At 41.7% G+C, this 15,844-nt stretch overlaps 1 protein-coding gene across 2 annotated transcripts in view; it reads right to left on the bottom strand.

Moving 5' to 3' along the window:
- The window catches only part of LOC112254724 (nck-associated protein 5-like), a 252,820-nt gene that overhangs the window by 59,106 nt on the left and 177,870 nt on the right, over positions 1 to 15,844 (bottom strand). For both annotated transcript variants that reach the window (XM_042324568.1, XM_042324569.1), the window contains exon 2: positions 3,452 to 3,650. The gene's annotated coding sequence lies outside the window, so the exon portion shown is untranslated. The remainder of the gene's footprint in view (positions 1 to 3,451; positions 3,651 to 15,844) is intronic.

Genomic DNA, 15,844 nt, shown 5'->3' with positions numbered 1-15,844 from the left:
TCCATGTAGTCGTGGCTCTATGTAGTACTGTGCATTTCCCATCGTCTGTTCTGGACTTGGGAACTGTGAAGAGACCTCTGCTGAGGAGTATGCATGGGTGTCTGAGCTGTGTGCTAGGCGTTTGAACAGACAGCTCGGTGCTTTCAATACCTCTTACAAAGACGGGTAGCGATGCATTCAATCTAATATGTTAGCTTAAGGGCCAGCTGTGCTGTTCTGGGCCAACTAATCTGCCTCTTCTTCTTTGTTCCACTTGACCAGGACTAGGCAGTAGTCCAGGTGTGAAAAAAACTAGGGCCTGTAGGACTTGGTTTGTTGATAGCGATGTCAAGAAGAGCAGTGTTTTGTTAGACAGACCTCTCCCCATTTTAGCTACCGTTGCATCAATATGTTTTGACCATAAAAGTTTACAATCCAAGGTTACACCAAGCAGTTTAGTCTTCACAACTTGCTAAAATTCCACATTCATTACAAGATTTAGTTGAGGTTTAGTGAATGATGTCCAATGCTTTAGGTTTTTGAAATATTTAGGACTAATTTATTTCTTGCCACCCATTCTAAAACGTACTGCAGCTCTTTGTTAAGTGCTGCAGTGATTTCACTTGCTATGGTAGCTGCCATGTATAGTGTTGAATCATCAGCATACATAAACACAGGTTTTACTCCGTGCCAAAGGCAGATGATTACTAAAGATTGAAAAAAGTAAAAGGGGCCAAGACAGCTGCCCTGGGGAATGCCTGACTACCTGGGTTAGACAATTTCATGTACATGACTACATGCCCCTGTGTAGCTATTTTTCATACATTTATTCACTTAGCAGATGTTCTTACACAGAGTCAACCATCCAGAATAAGATTTTCAGAATTCCTCTTATTTAGGAAAGTATTAGCTAATTTCAAGAGAGAATGATAGTGGATACATGCCAAAAGGTTTTGCATTAGACTCTTAAACAAACACACATTTTGAGGACCACCCCCTGAGAGGGACATTTTGGGTGTCCTTCACGCTGCCTGTTTTGAAGACGTGCTTTCTTAAAAATCTCTTGCTTTTGTGGCAATTATATCTGTATCAATTAGGCGCCCAAACCAGCCAGGACCATGCTGTTTAATTTTGTACAATTCAGTCGGTTGGATTCCAGTTTGGTTATTTTGAGAAAGAGAGGAAGGTGAGAGGGGGACTCAAATCCCTGCCTAGGGAGGGAGTATGAATAAATTCATTAATTAAAATATGAGGGGCTCCATTAACACCCCACACATCAAAGGGAAGGGGGAAGCTGGAAGGGGAGCACTGTACATACTGTGTGTATGCGTTGCGTGTCCACACACACACTTTCAAGTTTTTATTAGTCATATGTACAGGATATACATAGTATACGCCATCCAACGAAATGCTTACTTGCAGGTTCCCTCGACAATGCAACAATAAGAGATAATAAAACAGAACAGGAACAAAGTAAATGTCTCAGTAAAATAGAATAAACATTTTAGCATAATACAGGAAGGCACAATTTAGAACTCGCAAAGAAGAACTGGCAAATCTGGTGCAGTCCATGAGGAGGAGATTCACTGCAGTACTTAATGCAGCCGGTGGCCACACCAGATACCGACTGTTACTTTTGATTTTGACCCCCCCCTTTGTTCAGGGACACATTATGAAATTTTTGTCACGTCTGTGGAACTTGTTCAGTTTATGTCTCAGTTGTTGAATCTTATGTTCATACAAATATTTCCACATGTTAAGTTTGTTGAAAATAAACAGTTGACAGTGAGAGGACGTTTCTTTTTTTGCTATCTATCATTCATACATACATACATACATACATACATACATACATACATACATACATACATACATACATACATACATACATACATACATACATACATACATACATACATACATACATACATACATACATACATACATACATACATACATACATACATACTATAAATATATATATATATATATATATATAATATATATATATATCATATATATATATATATATATATCTATCATATATATATCTCTATCTATCTATCTTTCTATCTATCTTTCTATCTATCTATCATATATATATATATATATATATATATAGATAGCAAGACAGACACCCTCATACACACACACTACCGAACATGCATACATAGACACACACACCACAAACCCCTCAACTCCCCTTCATAGTGTATAGTATACACTCAAACAAAGATGCATACACATTACATACACTTGTCCCCAGAGAGTTGAGGAATGTGAGATCACTTGTCATAGGATGTTAATCCTCATGAACACCCACACAATAGGAGTAGCATGTGCTACAGGGAACCTCCAGGGGCTCAGTGTGTCCCACAGGGACAGCCATTATAGAGAATCACGGCACAGTTTCACATACAGTAGACACCCTCTAATGGGATATGGATGTGAAAATAATAACAATGTCATGGAGGTCTGATAACAAGAAGTTTTTCCTTCATTCGTCTTTTATGGTAATATTTTGAGCGTATCATCTTTGCCTAGGGTTAGTCAACTTATTAGACTACCAACAGACTGAACTAGATTTAACTGATGTCTACAGAAACCAACTTGACAAAAAGTGTGGTAGTCAAGTCAAAGCGTATTGAATTCATAGCACATTCGGTCACCTAGACTACATTTATCTTTTCCTAATCTCGCTGACTTTGAAGATGGTGAATAGGGTGACCAGATGTCCCTGATTTCTAGGGACATTCCTTGATTTTTGTGGCCTGTGAAAATGTGTTAACCCAAGCTCTATCCTTCACTTAATCTTGGCTTTGTGTGTGTCCAGAGAAGCCCCTTGCTTTGCCCCCCCACTCTTCTTCCCGTGCAACAGACTGACCCTGGAACCCTGGACAGACTCCATTCACTCTCCTGTGCAGGCCAGCCTCAATGGAGACACAATGGAAGGGCTCAGTGGCCAGTAAATCTCCCAGATCAACACGAGCTTGGAGGGTCTAATCCATTTTATTTTATAGCATTGTGACACTCAACTCTCAGGCATGGCCCACTGTTGTAATCGACACCAATGGAAAGTCATTAGCTGGACACACTTAAGGTTACGGCACAGACGTCAGGCTAGCTAATTCTAATGGTCAACATCAGCTAGCTAGGAAAAGCTCCTTCTCAATATTAGCTGGAAAATGCTCCTACTGCACACTTTCTAAACCCCAATTTCAACAAACAAAGGATTTGATCTAATCACTTTATGCCATTTGAACAAATAACTTGTCCTCATATTGACCACTTTCTCTATAGGGAGCAATGACATGCACTGCTAAGTGAATGTTGACATTAACCAATAGGAGCATGTGTGCAACATCGCGACAACTACACTAAAAGCAACGTCAAAAAGGTTATCCCCAGTAATACACTTGTTATTAACAGTTCATTTCAGATAGCAGTGACGCACATCATTTAGCCCACTCACCTCAGAGCTGCTCGCTGTCTATGGTGTGCCCTAAGGGGCCAGAGACCTCGGAGCCTCAGGAATAAGAGTGTGGTTCCTGTCTCCGTGGGCCAATCCCATGCTCTATCCCACTCTCCCAGACACTGGCTCACTGATGTTCCAGTATCACATCATAATGCGTTGAATCACCAGGGATGAGAGACGATGGAGGGTGTGAATCCTGTTGACAAAGAGAGATAGATGAGTCACTATGGCCTATTTATGAAGAATGCGCATTTCCCATAAAGTGAGGCAGTAGGCAGCCTGCTGGCATCAGAATTGATATAAATGTAGCATATTCAACGCTGACAATAATTTCTTGGTACGGAAGTTGCCGATACCCCAGGCTCTGATGATTACAGTTGAATAGGAATGTCTATCTAAATAAATTACCATCACTGCCAAGAACCATTGCACAAGGATGTGGAAATGCCATCGTTAAATTTTCAAACCTCTGTTTTGAATGTTTATCTCTGAATATTAATTTTCCTTTCGGCTTTCTTCGTCAAAGAAGTGACATAGCCTGGAGCATTATTAGTTCAGATGATTTAATTCAACACCACATACTGCTCAGCTAATCAATATCTTCTATACAGTTCCTGTTTAAGGAAAGTCAATGCAATACAACAGTTACGTATACCGTCAGTCAGCTTATCGGAAGACATGACCAGTACACTTCACCTCAGCCTGACACACTCACTCACATCAACTGAGTGTGAGCCTGCAAGATTTAGACGATTGCGGGGGAGGAAACCACAACAACATCCAATGTTTACCTTTCAAACACAAAGCTCATGTATCTCTACCAGTAGCTAATGGGTCTTCTGCCTTCACTCCTCATCAATCAAAAGGTGACACCGTCGTCCGTCTCTGATCAAAAGCGCATAATTAATTTTTTTTTTAAAAAGGACCAAAAGCATCACTTTGGTGATGACAAGTCAAGACCTTTGACGAGGAACCCAACTTCGAGACACCAGGAGCTAGCTGGCTGTGATCCTCTGGTTGACCCATGGCGCCACTGTGTCCAGGAAAACCCTGAGAGGAAGAGACCAAAAAAAGACGTGGTCCCAGTTAGCAACCTTCACACCCTCCACGTCTGGTTTTCCATTAAGCTCTTGAACATTGCTTTGCCTCACTCCACACGTTTCCTGTGAGAATACACATCCTGGAGAAATATCACCGTGCAAACCAGTTGTGTAACTTCAAACGCGCTGTCGGCTGTGTAACTGGCAAAAGAGATGATATTAATAATAAACTGTTTTGATTGCTTCTCTACTGTTGTAAAAAATACAAATCAACATGATTGTGAACAGTCGCTATCAAGCACCAGGTTCTCCATCTGGTAAACCAATGTGAGTCTCTCTCGCTCTGCCTCTATCTCCATCCCACTGCCACCAACGCAACTCTTCCCTGTAGGCAATGAACGCATGATCAAGTACCCAAGCATCTTCTATGACCTATATTCCTGCAGCAACACCAGAGACTTGTCAAGTTGTCACTGATCCCCACTCTTTACCATTTGGTATTTTAATTAAGGAATGCTTTCCTGACAGTTTCTGCCACTCTCCCAAGATACCATATGACTTTTTGACTGTCACCTACATTAAATTAGAGCATCTGCGTTATGATTATGACCAAATGTAATACATTACATGCACTCCATATACATTGAGTATACCAAACATTAGGAACACCTTCCTAATATTGAGTTGGGTGGTGGACCATTCTTGATACACACGGAAAACGATTGAGCGTGAAAACCCAGCAGCGCTGCAGTTCTTGACACAAACCGGTGCGCCTGGCACCTACTACAATACCTCTTTCAAAAGGCACTTAAATATTTTGTATTGCCCATTCACCCTTTGAATGACACACATATACAATCCATGTCTCAATTGTCTCAAGGCTTAAAAATCCTTCTTTAACCTGTCTCCTCCCCTTAATCGACACTGGTTGAAGTAGATTAACAAGTGGCATCAATAAGGGATCAGAACTTTCCCTTGGATTCACCTGTTCGGTCTATGTCATGGGAAGAGCAGGTGTTCTTACTGTTTTGTACACACACATATATGCATTCAAGAAAGAGATGGTCCGAGAGAGTCAACGGGGAAAGGAGTGACAGAGTCAGGGTAGGGCCCAAGAAAGAGTGAAGGAGTCATGGTAAGGTCCAAGAAAGAGTGAGGGAGAAGTACCTTGACAGAGGGACAGACAGCTGGTTACATCTGCATGGAAGACTTTGCAACTTGGCATTGAGTGTGCTTCAATGCCCTGTAATCTGGTTGAGCTAGCCCCCACCGAAACATACACACGACACGCACACACTGATGCTCACACTGCTGCTCAAGCTCTCACACACACACACACACACACACACACACACACACACACTACCCGTCCAAAGGTTTCAAAACCCTGTCCTGTTTGATACACACATTCTGTCATATCCATCTAGGCATCAAAAGGTCATATGACAGAAAGGTGGGGTCATGTCATGTGGTTTCTGCAGTGTTTAGCCCACAGGCTGTGAAGTGTGTGAAAGTATACACATGAAGGTAAGTCACAATCCTGCAACTCGCATTAAAAGCTGTAGTGGAGCAGGCAATGTGTGTGTGCACCAAGTCAACTAGATCAAATCGGTTATTTCTGAGCAAGCAGTCATATACAGTGCCTTGCGAAAGTATTCGGCCCCCTTGAACTTTGCGACCTTTTGCCACATTTCAGGCTTCAAACAAAGATATAAAACTGCATTTTTTTGTGAAGAATCAACAACAAGTGGGACACAATCATGAAGTGGAACGACATTTATTGGATATTTCAAACTTTTTTAACAAATCAAAAACTGAAAAATTGGGCGTGCAAAATTATTCAGCCCCTTTACTTTCAGTGCAGCAAACTCTCTCCAGAAGTTCAGTGAGGATCTCTGAATGATCCAATGTTGACCTAAATGACTAATGATGATAAATACAATCCACCTTTGTGTAATCAAGTCTCCGTATAAATGCACCTGCACTGTGATAGTCTCAGAGGTCCGTTAAAAGCACAGAGAGCATCATGAAGAACAAGGAACACACCAGGCAGGTCCGAGATACTGTTGTGAAGAAGTTTAAAGCCGGATTTGGATACGAAAAGATTTCCCAAGCTTTAAACATCCCAAGAAGCACTGTGCAAGCGATAATATTGAAATGGAAGGAGTATCAGACCACTGCAAATCTACCAAGACCTGGCCGTCCCTCTAAACTTTCAGCTCATACAAGGAGAAGACTGATCAGAGATGCAGCCAAGAGGCCCATGATCACTCTGGATGAACTGCAGAGATCTACAGCTGAGGTGGGAGACTCTGTCCATAGGACAACAATCAGTCGTATATTGCACAAATCTGGCCTTTATGGAAGAGTGGCAAGAAGAAAGCCATTTCTTAAAGATATCCATAAAAAGTGCCGTTTAAAGTTTGCCACAAGCCACCTGGGAGACACACCAAACATGTGGAAGAAGGTGCTCTGGTCAGATGAAACCAAAATTGAACTTTTTGGCAACAATGAAAAATGTTATGTTTGGCGTAAAAGCAACACAGCTCATCACCCTGAACATAACATCCCCACTGTCAAACATGGTGGTGGCAGCATCATGGTTTGGGCCTGCTTTTCTTCAGCAGGGACAGGGAAGATGGTTAAAATTGATGGGAAGATGGATGGAGCCAAATACAGGACCATTCTGGAAGAAAACCTGATGGAGTCTGCAAAAGACCTGAGACTGGGACGGAGATTTGTCTTCAACAAGACAATGATCCAAAACATAAAGCAAAATCTACAATGGAATGGTTCAAAAATAAACATATCCAGGTGTTAGAATGGCCAAGTCAAAGTCCAGACCTGAATCCAATCGAGAATCTGTGGAAAGAACTGAAAACTGCTGTTCACAAATGCTCTCCATCCAACCTCACTGAGCTCGAGCTGTTTTGCAAGGAGGAATGGGAAAAAATTTCAGTCTCTCGATGTGCAAAACTGATAGAGACATACCCCAAGCAACTTACAGCTGTAATCGCTACAAAGTATTAACTTCAGGGGGCTGAATAATTTTGCACGCCCAATTTTTCAGTTTTTGATTTGTTAAAAGTTTGAAATATTCAATAAATGTCGTTCCACTTCATGATTGTGTCCCACTTGTTGTTGATTCTTCACAAGAAAATACAGTTTTATATCTTTATGTTTGAAGCCTGAAATGTGGCAAAAGGTCGCAAAGTTCAAGGGGGCCGAATACTTTCGCAAGGCACTGTATCAGGCCTAAAATACTGTGGGGCTCAACTTTTGTTCCTAACCGCAATAGCCTAAAACTCTATTCGAGTCACAAGGTTTTACACTACTAATATACAATCTTACATTTTATATAACATTTGTGTTTGGTCAGAAAACTGTCCCCCTTTCCTGTAACAATCAAAATCCATCACTCAGTTGATGCCTTAGGAAATGTATTGAAAAAGGCGTTTCTGCTTTCCCAAGGTTTAAGCTTTTTCCTTATTCATGCCGCAAAATGTGCAAATATGCCAAAACGGCTACTTTTTGTCAGTTGAAGACTTGTACTGTGATAGAGGTGATCTTAAAGAGTTCTAAATGTGGTTTATGAGACTACATATGATTTATCATTTGTATATGCCACCAAATATAGAACCAAAGAAAGAAGGGATTTTCTCCCAGAAATTAGTGTATATCTGAGAACTCCCCATAATGCACTGCTCTCCCACCCCACCCTTCCACCCATTAGGTCATGGCACACACCTATACAAAAACATTCCCTTTGCTTGTACACTGACGTGGATGATTGAGGCAGGAGAGGGGAGGGGTGAGGGAGGGAGGGAGGGAGGACCAGTGCTTTCCTCACATCTGCAAGTAATTATCTATACTATGTGAATGCTTGTGGGCTGGATTAGCAGGCCTGTTGTTTTAAAAGCACAGTAACCCCCTTTCGCAGAGAGACACTGGTTTTAACGGTGGGGTAGGCGGGGTAGAAACCAGAGGCTGTTAATCTTCTTATGGGAATGCTTTGGCCTTGATTACCAGACCACTGTGCTCTGACAGACGACCCTTCCCTTTTCATTCTGCCACAGACATTCCATACACAGTGGGGCAAAAAAGTATTTAGTCAGCCACCAATTGTGCAAGTTCTCCCACTTAAAAGATGAGAGGCCTGTAATTTTCATCGTAGGTACACTTCAACTATGACAGACAAAATGAGAAAAAATCCAGAAAATCACATTGTAGGATTTTTTATGAATTTATTTGCAAATTATGGTGGAAAATAAGTATTTGGTCAATAACAGAAGTTTCTCAATACATTGTTATATACCCTTTGTTGGCAATGACAGAGGTCAAACGTTTTCTGTAAGTCTTCACAATGTTTTCACACACTGTTGCTGGTATTTTGGCCCATTCCTCCATGCAGATCTCCTCTAGAGCAGTGATGTTTTGGGGCTGTTGCTGGGCAACACGGACTTTCAACTCCCTCCAAAGATTTATGGGGTTGAGATCTGGAGACTGGCTAGGCCACTCCAGGACCTTGAAATGCTTCTTACGAAGCCACTCCTACTTTTTTGCCCCACTGTATGCTGAGCACTTGTTGGCTGCTTTTCAGTCACTCTGCCGTCCAACTCATCCCAAACCAATTTGGTTGAGGTCGGATGACTGGAGGCCAGGTCATCTGATGCAGAACGCCATCGCTCTCTTTGGTCAAATAGCCCTTACACAGCCTGGAGGTGTGTTTTGGGTTACTGTCCTGTTGAAAAACAAATGAGTGGGACTAAGCGCAAACCAGATGGGATGGAGTATTGCTGCAGAATGCTGTGGTAGCCATACTGTTTGTGTGCCTTGAATTCTAAATAAAATCAGAGTGTCACCAGCAAAGCACCCCCACACCTCCTACATGCTTCACGGTGGGAACCACACATGCAGAGATCGTCTATTCACCTACTCTGCGTCTCACAAAGACACGGCGGTTGGAACCAAAAATCAAAAATTTGGATTAACCAGACCAAAAGGTCAGATTGCCACCGGTCGAATGTCCATTGACCATGTTTCTTGGCCCAAGCAAGTCTCATCTTATTGGTGTCCTTTAGTGGTTTCTTTGCAACAATTCGACCATGAAGGCCTGATTCACATAGGTCTTGAAATTTTCAGGATTGACTGACCTTCATGTCTTAAAGTAATGATGGACTGTCATTCCTCGTTGCTTATTTCAGCTGTTCTTGCCATAATACGGACTTGGTCTTTTACCAAAGAGGGCTGTCTTCAGTATACTACACCTACCTTGTCACAACACAACTGATTGGCTCAAACGCATTAAGGAAAGGAATTCCACAAACTAACTTTTATCAAGGCACACCTGTTAATTGACATGCATTCCAGGTGACTACCTCATGAAGCTGGTTGAGAGAATGCCAAGAGTTTGCAAAGCTGTCATCAAGGCCAAGGGTGGCTACTTTGAAGAATCTCAAATATATTTTGATTGTTTAACACTTTTGTTGGTCACTACATGATTCCATGTGTGTTATTTCATAGTTTTGATGTCTTCACTATTATTCTACAATGTAGAAAATAGTACAAATAAAGAAAAACCCTGGAATAAGTAGGTGTCTAAACTTTTGATTGGTACTAATATATATCTCTCTCTCTCGCTCTCTCTCTCTCTTTTTGGGGTGCGCACACCCCTTGCGCACCACCCCTACTTGGTTTTGTCATTGTGACATTCCTCGTAAGGATGTGTGTAGGCACGTCGCCAACTGATCCAGAGATCATATCAGTCCTCGATGTGCAGCCTAACAAACAGGGAATGCGTCCCAAATGGCACCCTATTCCCTATGTAGTGGACTACTTTTAAATGGGGCCTATAGGGCTCTGGTCAAAAGCAGTGTCGTATATAAGAAATAAGGTACTATATAAGGAATAATTTGCCATATTGGGAGGCAAACAGGCTCCTCGCATAGAGAAACAAAACTGATCAAAAGGCTCTTTATGACCACATCTACTGCACACCTAGTGATGATGAATATCAAAGGATGATGTGCTAAAAGGTGTCAACACAAACACAGTACCTTCTGCACATCAAAAACAAACCCTGTCTATAAATAACCCTGGTCCCTTTGCGTTTCACACAGCCTTATGTAACAGCACAGCAGCTCCAGGGTGAGAAAGACACATACTAATAATATACCTAATGTATATTTCATTATTTTGTGTAATCTGACGTGATAGAGCTGGGCAGAGAGCCTTTGAAATATACTATACATTAGTTATGTGTAACCTGGCATGTGATGGAGCTGGGCAGAGAGACTTGAATTACATCCCAAATTGCTCCCTATTCTCTATATATAGTCCACTACTTTTGACCAGGACTCATATGGATCTATGTAGGGAATATTGTACCATTTAGGAGGCAAACAGTGTTGTAATCAGAGGCTTTGGGTATTTCATATCACCTTCCTGATAGTTGACAACAGGAAACCTCTCTGGGGACAAAGCAGAGCACAACTCCATTGCCTTGCCACCCTCCAATAATGCAGCTTCCACATTCCAGATGTGAGATCAAATGGATGAAGCCAGTGGATGTGCTGTTGGATATTTCATATGAAATCCAACAGGCCATAGTCACTGAGAACACGCGTTCAAAAGTGTTCAAGGAAATGTGCCGAGCAGATGATGTTTCATGGAATGGCTCATTCAACATGGCTGCTGGATAATGAGGATGATTTGAGTCACGGCCAAACAAAGCACATTCCTATAAAGTCAGAAATCTAGTCTGTTACATTACCAAGCATGCTGTAAGCCAAATTCAAAAATTGCTGCTCACATTCACTACAAATCCTGACAAGAGAGACGATTCAGTGTGCAAAGTGCCCTGGCAGACAGACATGCAGTGCACTTGGAACTTTTAATAAGACCCCATTCTTTATGGCAACTTACTTACAAAATCTGTAACCAATGTTTTGAATGATAACGCCCACTGTGGTTAAATCAAGCTCTGCCATCCCACATGCATAGGATGGGGTGATGACATTCAATTTTGGTGAGGATTTTCTCAAGCTAGCACAGGAGGCTCAAAGTTCAATCAGTTTGCAGCTAGACTATGGGGAACATTTCTCTCAACAACACTCTGATCAGTTCAGCTGACCTCATTATTGCGACCACCATGTCGACGGAGAGGGCATCCCAAATGGCACCCTGTCCCTACATAGTGCACTACTTGAGATCAGAGTTGTTTAAAAGTAGTGCACTATGTAGGAAATAGGGTGCCATTTGGGGGACACTCTATAAGTTTGGAATACATATTCACACAGAGAACCCTTTCAAAACAAAGTCTACAGGTCGATATTATCGTGTGCCTTCAATATGAGAAGAAAATCAAGCATTGGTTTGAATAAACCTCTTGAACAACAACAAAAGTCCACTCACTCCATCCATCCCAGGCCATTGTACACGCAGCAGGGAGGGCTGTTTCTACTGTCATCGAGGGCTGGGGCAGATCCCTTAAGCAGGATTTGGGATTTTAGCAGGATTAGAAAATAGTTGCAGATCAGGGAGAGGAGGAGAGAATATGGAAACCAATTTCACTCTATGGAGAACCAGCTGTGATGGGCATGTGAAAGTTCAGAATATACACTGAATGTACAAAACATTAGGAATAGCTGCTCTTTCCATGACAGACTGACCATGTGAATACAGGTGAAAGATATGATCCTTTATTGAGCCACTTCAATCAATCAGTGTAGATGAAGGCAAAGAGACCAGGTTTAAAGAAGGGTTTTTAAGCCTTGAGACATGGCTTGTGTATGTGTGCCGTGCAGAGGGTGAATGGGCAAGACAAAATATGTAAGTGCCATTGAATAGGGTGCCAGGTGCACAGGTTTAAAAGTGTAAAGAAGTGCAACACTGCTGGGTTTCTCACACGCAACAGTTTGCAGTGTGGATCAAGAATGGTGCACCACCCAAAGGACGTCCAGCCAACTTGACACAACTGTGGGAAGCATTGGAGTCAACATGGGCCAGCATCCCTGTGAAATGCTTTTGACACCTTGTAGAATCCATGCATTGACAAATTGAGGCTGTTATGAGGGCAAGTAAGGGGGTGCATCTCAACTCAGTATATATAAGTATTTATGCTTGTGTGTTAATCAAAATAGGGCTGTGACGGTCATGGAATTATTTGTCAGGCAAATGTCCACCTTCACCGTTTATAGCCAGTGTTGCCAACTATTTTTCAGTGAGAATCGCTATTGGCTCCTCGATTTGTTGATAGAAGTCGCTAGATGATGACGCTTGCTGATGTACAACTGCGAGAGCCTCATATGAAGCATCCTGTTGTCACTAGTTTATATTCTGCTTCGCAAGATCGGGATGTTAGTAAGAGGCTACAACGGCGGTCCTCGACGTAGCATTCACCCCCTCTCGCTTCTCTGCCTAAATGCTATAAAAATGATAGAAATCCTCAGTGTCAAAACTCCTCAAAAGGTAGCCGAATCACTAACCTCTTACCAATAAGTCGCTGGAGGGGTCTGAAAGCTTGCTAAATATAGCGACAAACCCTAGCAACCACAGTAAAAAAGTAATCAAGCAGTGGTCATGCAGTTGCACACATATTACGCTTGCTAGCCTAGCATGGATTTCAACTTCGGTTTTCATCACTTTGTCTCGGATTCACATTGATTTATAAATGTCCACACACCAAGAATGACATTTGGTAGTTCATTCAGTAGATATGGTGGCTTTTAGCATTGTTTTTGCATCTTTACAAACCAAATAAAAATGTATAGCCAGAGCACTATGCATAAGGTAGTATAGCTGACTAAACTCCACATGAAGTAAGTTTCTAATTAATTCCAACGGAGTAGAGGAGAGATGGGGTTGTGGAATTCAGCTCAGACTACATCAATTCGGCCAAGATCAATACTTTCAAAAAACAATATTATGAAACGCTACCTTGTACCTTTGTTTGCTGAAATCCATACTTTATCAATAAATGTTAATGTTGCTCTAAGATGGCAAATCAGCACAAATGCATGTGCCAATTGAATCACAACAAGGAAACAGTCAGTGGTTGTACAGTATTTGAATAACGTTATTTGAAAAAGTATGGATTTCAGCAACCAAAGAAAGGCATGCAACTACAGAGGACAAACATAGGTACAAGGTTAGCTTTTCATAATAAAAAAAAAAAAAGTTAACTGATTTTGGGCGAAATCGATGTAGTCACGGCTGAATTCCAAAGCTGCTCGGTTAGCTGCTCAGATAGCAGATGTTTGAAGTTGGTGAGGGAGATAAGTCTCCAACTTCAGCGATTTTTGCAATTCGTTCCAGTCACAGGCAGCAGAGAACTGGAACGAAAGGCGGCCAAATGAGGTGTTGGCTTTAGGGATGATCAGTGAGATACACCTGCTGGAGCGCGTGCTACGGATGGGTGTTGCCATCGTGACCAGTGAACTGAGATAAGGCGGAGCTTTACCTAGCATGGACTTGTAGATGACCTGGAGCCAGTGGGTCTGGCGACGAATATGTAGCGGGGCCAGCCGACTAGAGCATACAAGTCGCAGTGGTGGGTGGTATAAGGTGCTTTAGTGACAAAACGGATGGCACTGTGATAAACTGCATCCAGTTTGCTGAGTAGTGTTGGAAGCAATTTTGTAGATGACATCGCCGAAGTCGAGGATCGGTAGGATAGTCAGTTTTACTAGGGTAAGTTTGGCGGCGTGAGTGAAGGAGGCTTTGTTGCGGAATAGAAAGCAGACTCTTGATTTGATTTTCGATTGGAGATGTTTGATATGAGTCTGGAAGGAGAGTTTACAGTCTAGCCAGACACCTAGGTACTTATAGATGTCCACATATTCAAGGTCGGAACCATCCAGGGTGGTGATGCTGGTCAGGCGTGCGGGTGCAGGCAGCGAACGGTTGAAAAGCATGCATTTGGTTTTACTAGCGTTTAAGAGCAGTTGGAGGCCACGGAAGGAGTGTTGTATGGCATTGAAGCTCAATTCAACGGCATACACTTTCATTATCTTAATATATTGACCTGAAGTACAGTTTAATATAAAGAATTTACATTTTGAAATCTCTCGCTAAAGTGGTGTTATTGGAACGTCAACACACGCTAAACTTTCTGCTTAACACACGGTATTCACAGAAAGCCACGGACTAGCAAACAAACAGCAAATCCTCCCGAATCCCCCCAACAAGACATGGATAAACACAGAAACACAGAGAAATCTGTAGGATCTATTTGAGAAAAATGGGACAGATGAACACAATTTTGTTGGATGTTGCATCCCATGTCTCCACAATAAAAACAACTACCAAGCTAAAGGAAAAAGTTGATGCGATACAAGAGGATGAATGGGGCAGAAGGACGGATTTTAAAGAAGAAACAACTACACGAGAAGAATGTCAGGCACACACACTGGCTTTCCTAGCGACCCTGCTCTTTTCTTGGAAGGGAAAGAAAATTATTTTAAGGACAATGTGGAGGCAGAGAGATTCTTGCTAGAGCAAGGTGTTTAGCCTAGATAAAGACGAGACAAGGTAAAAATACAAGTTGAAGTGTATGCTGTTTACTATACAAATGAAGGTAGCCTGTGTTTGCGGGACTCTGGGGAGTGTTGTCAATTTAGTCTTGGCTCTCAAGCACCTCAGGGACCATACGTCAATTTGAGTTGACTGTTAGTTCTTCTGCAGCAGCAAAGACTGTTCTGTGATGATTGAATCATTGAGAAGCAACGTTACGTTCCCAGGTGAGATTTATTTTGGGATTGGTTTTCTATGTTTATATATATATATATATATATATATATATATGAGTGAAGTGTTATATGACGTTCATTAGAGTCGTCACGTGTTAAATGGGCCACTTCACAGGCTATAATTACTCAGTGCAAATATGGCTAATGGTTATGTAAACACTCTTGGAATATAAAATGGTTGTGGTAACCAAGTGAAGAGGAAAAAGATTGACATTCAAAATAAAAGGCGAATATTGTGTTTATACAGGAATCATATTTAACAGATAGAGGCACTGAAATTTAGGAGAGGCTGTGTTGCAGAAGTTTATCATAGCTCTTCTAATTCCAAACGAAATGGGGTGAAAATTCTTAATTTTGTAAAGTTGAAGCAACACTGAGTTTGGCAGGCTTATCTGCATTGAGGCTCTTATAAAATGGGATTAAGGTAGTATTATGCAACATGTATGCTCCAACAAGGAGGACCCCAATTTCTTTTTAGGAGGTCAACGTTATACTAGGAAATATGGAGTGACAGATCATCCTTCGAGACTTCAACCAAGTGATTGACAATATGATTGATGTAAGTACATTTACAGGTAACTCCACACCAAAGTATAGACTTG

This window comes from Oncorhynchus tshawytscha, linkage group LG07 (assembly GCF_018296145.1).
Source record: "Oncorhynchus tshawytscha isolate Ot180627B linkage group LG07, Otsh_v2.0, whole genome shotgun sequence".
NCBI lineage: Eukaryota > Metazoa > Chordata > Actinopteri > Salmoniformes > Salmonidae > Oncorhynchus > Oncorhynchus tshawytscha.
This window is presented reverse-complemented; position numbering and strand designations above follow the sequence as displayed.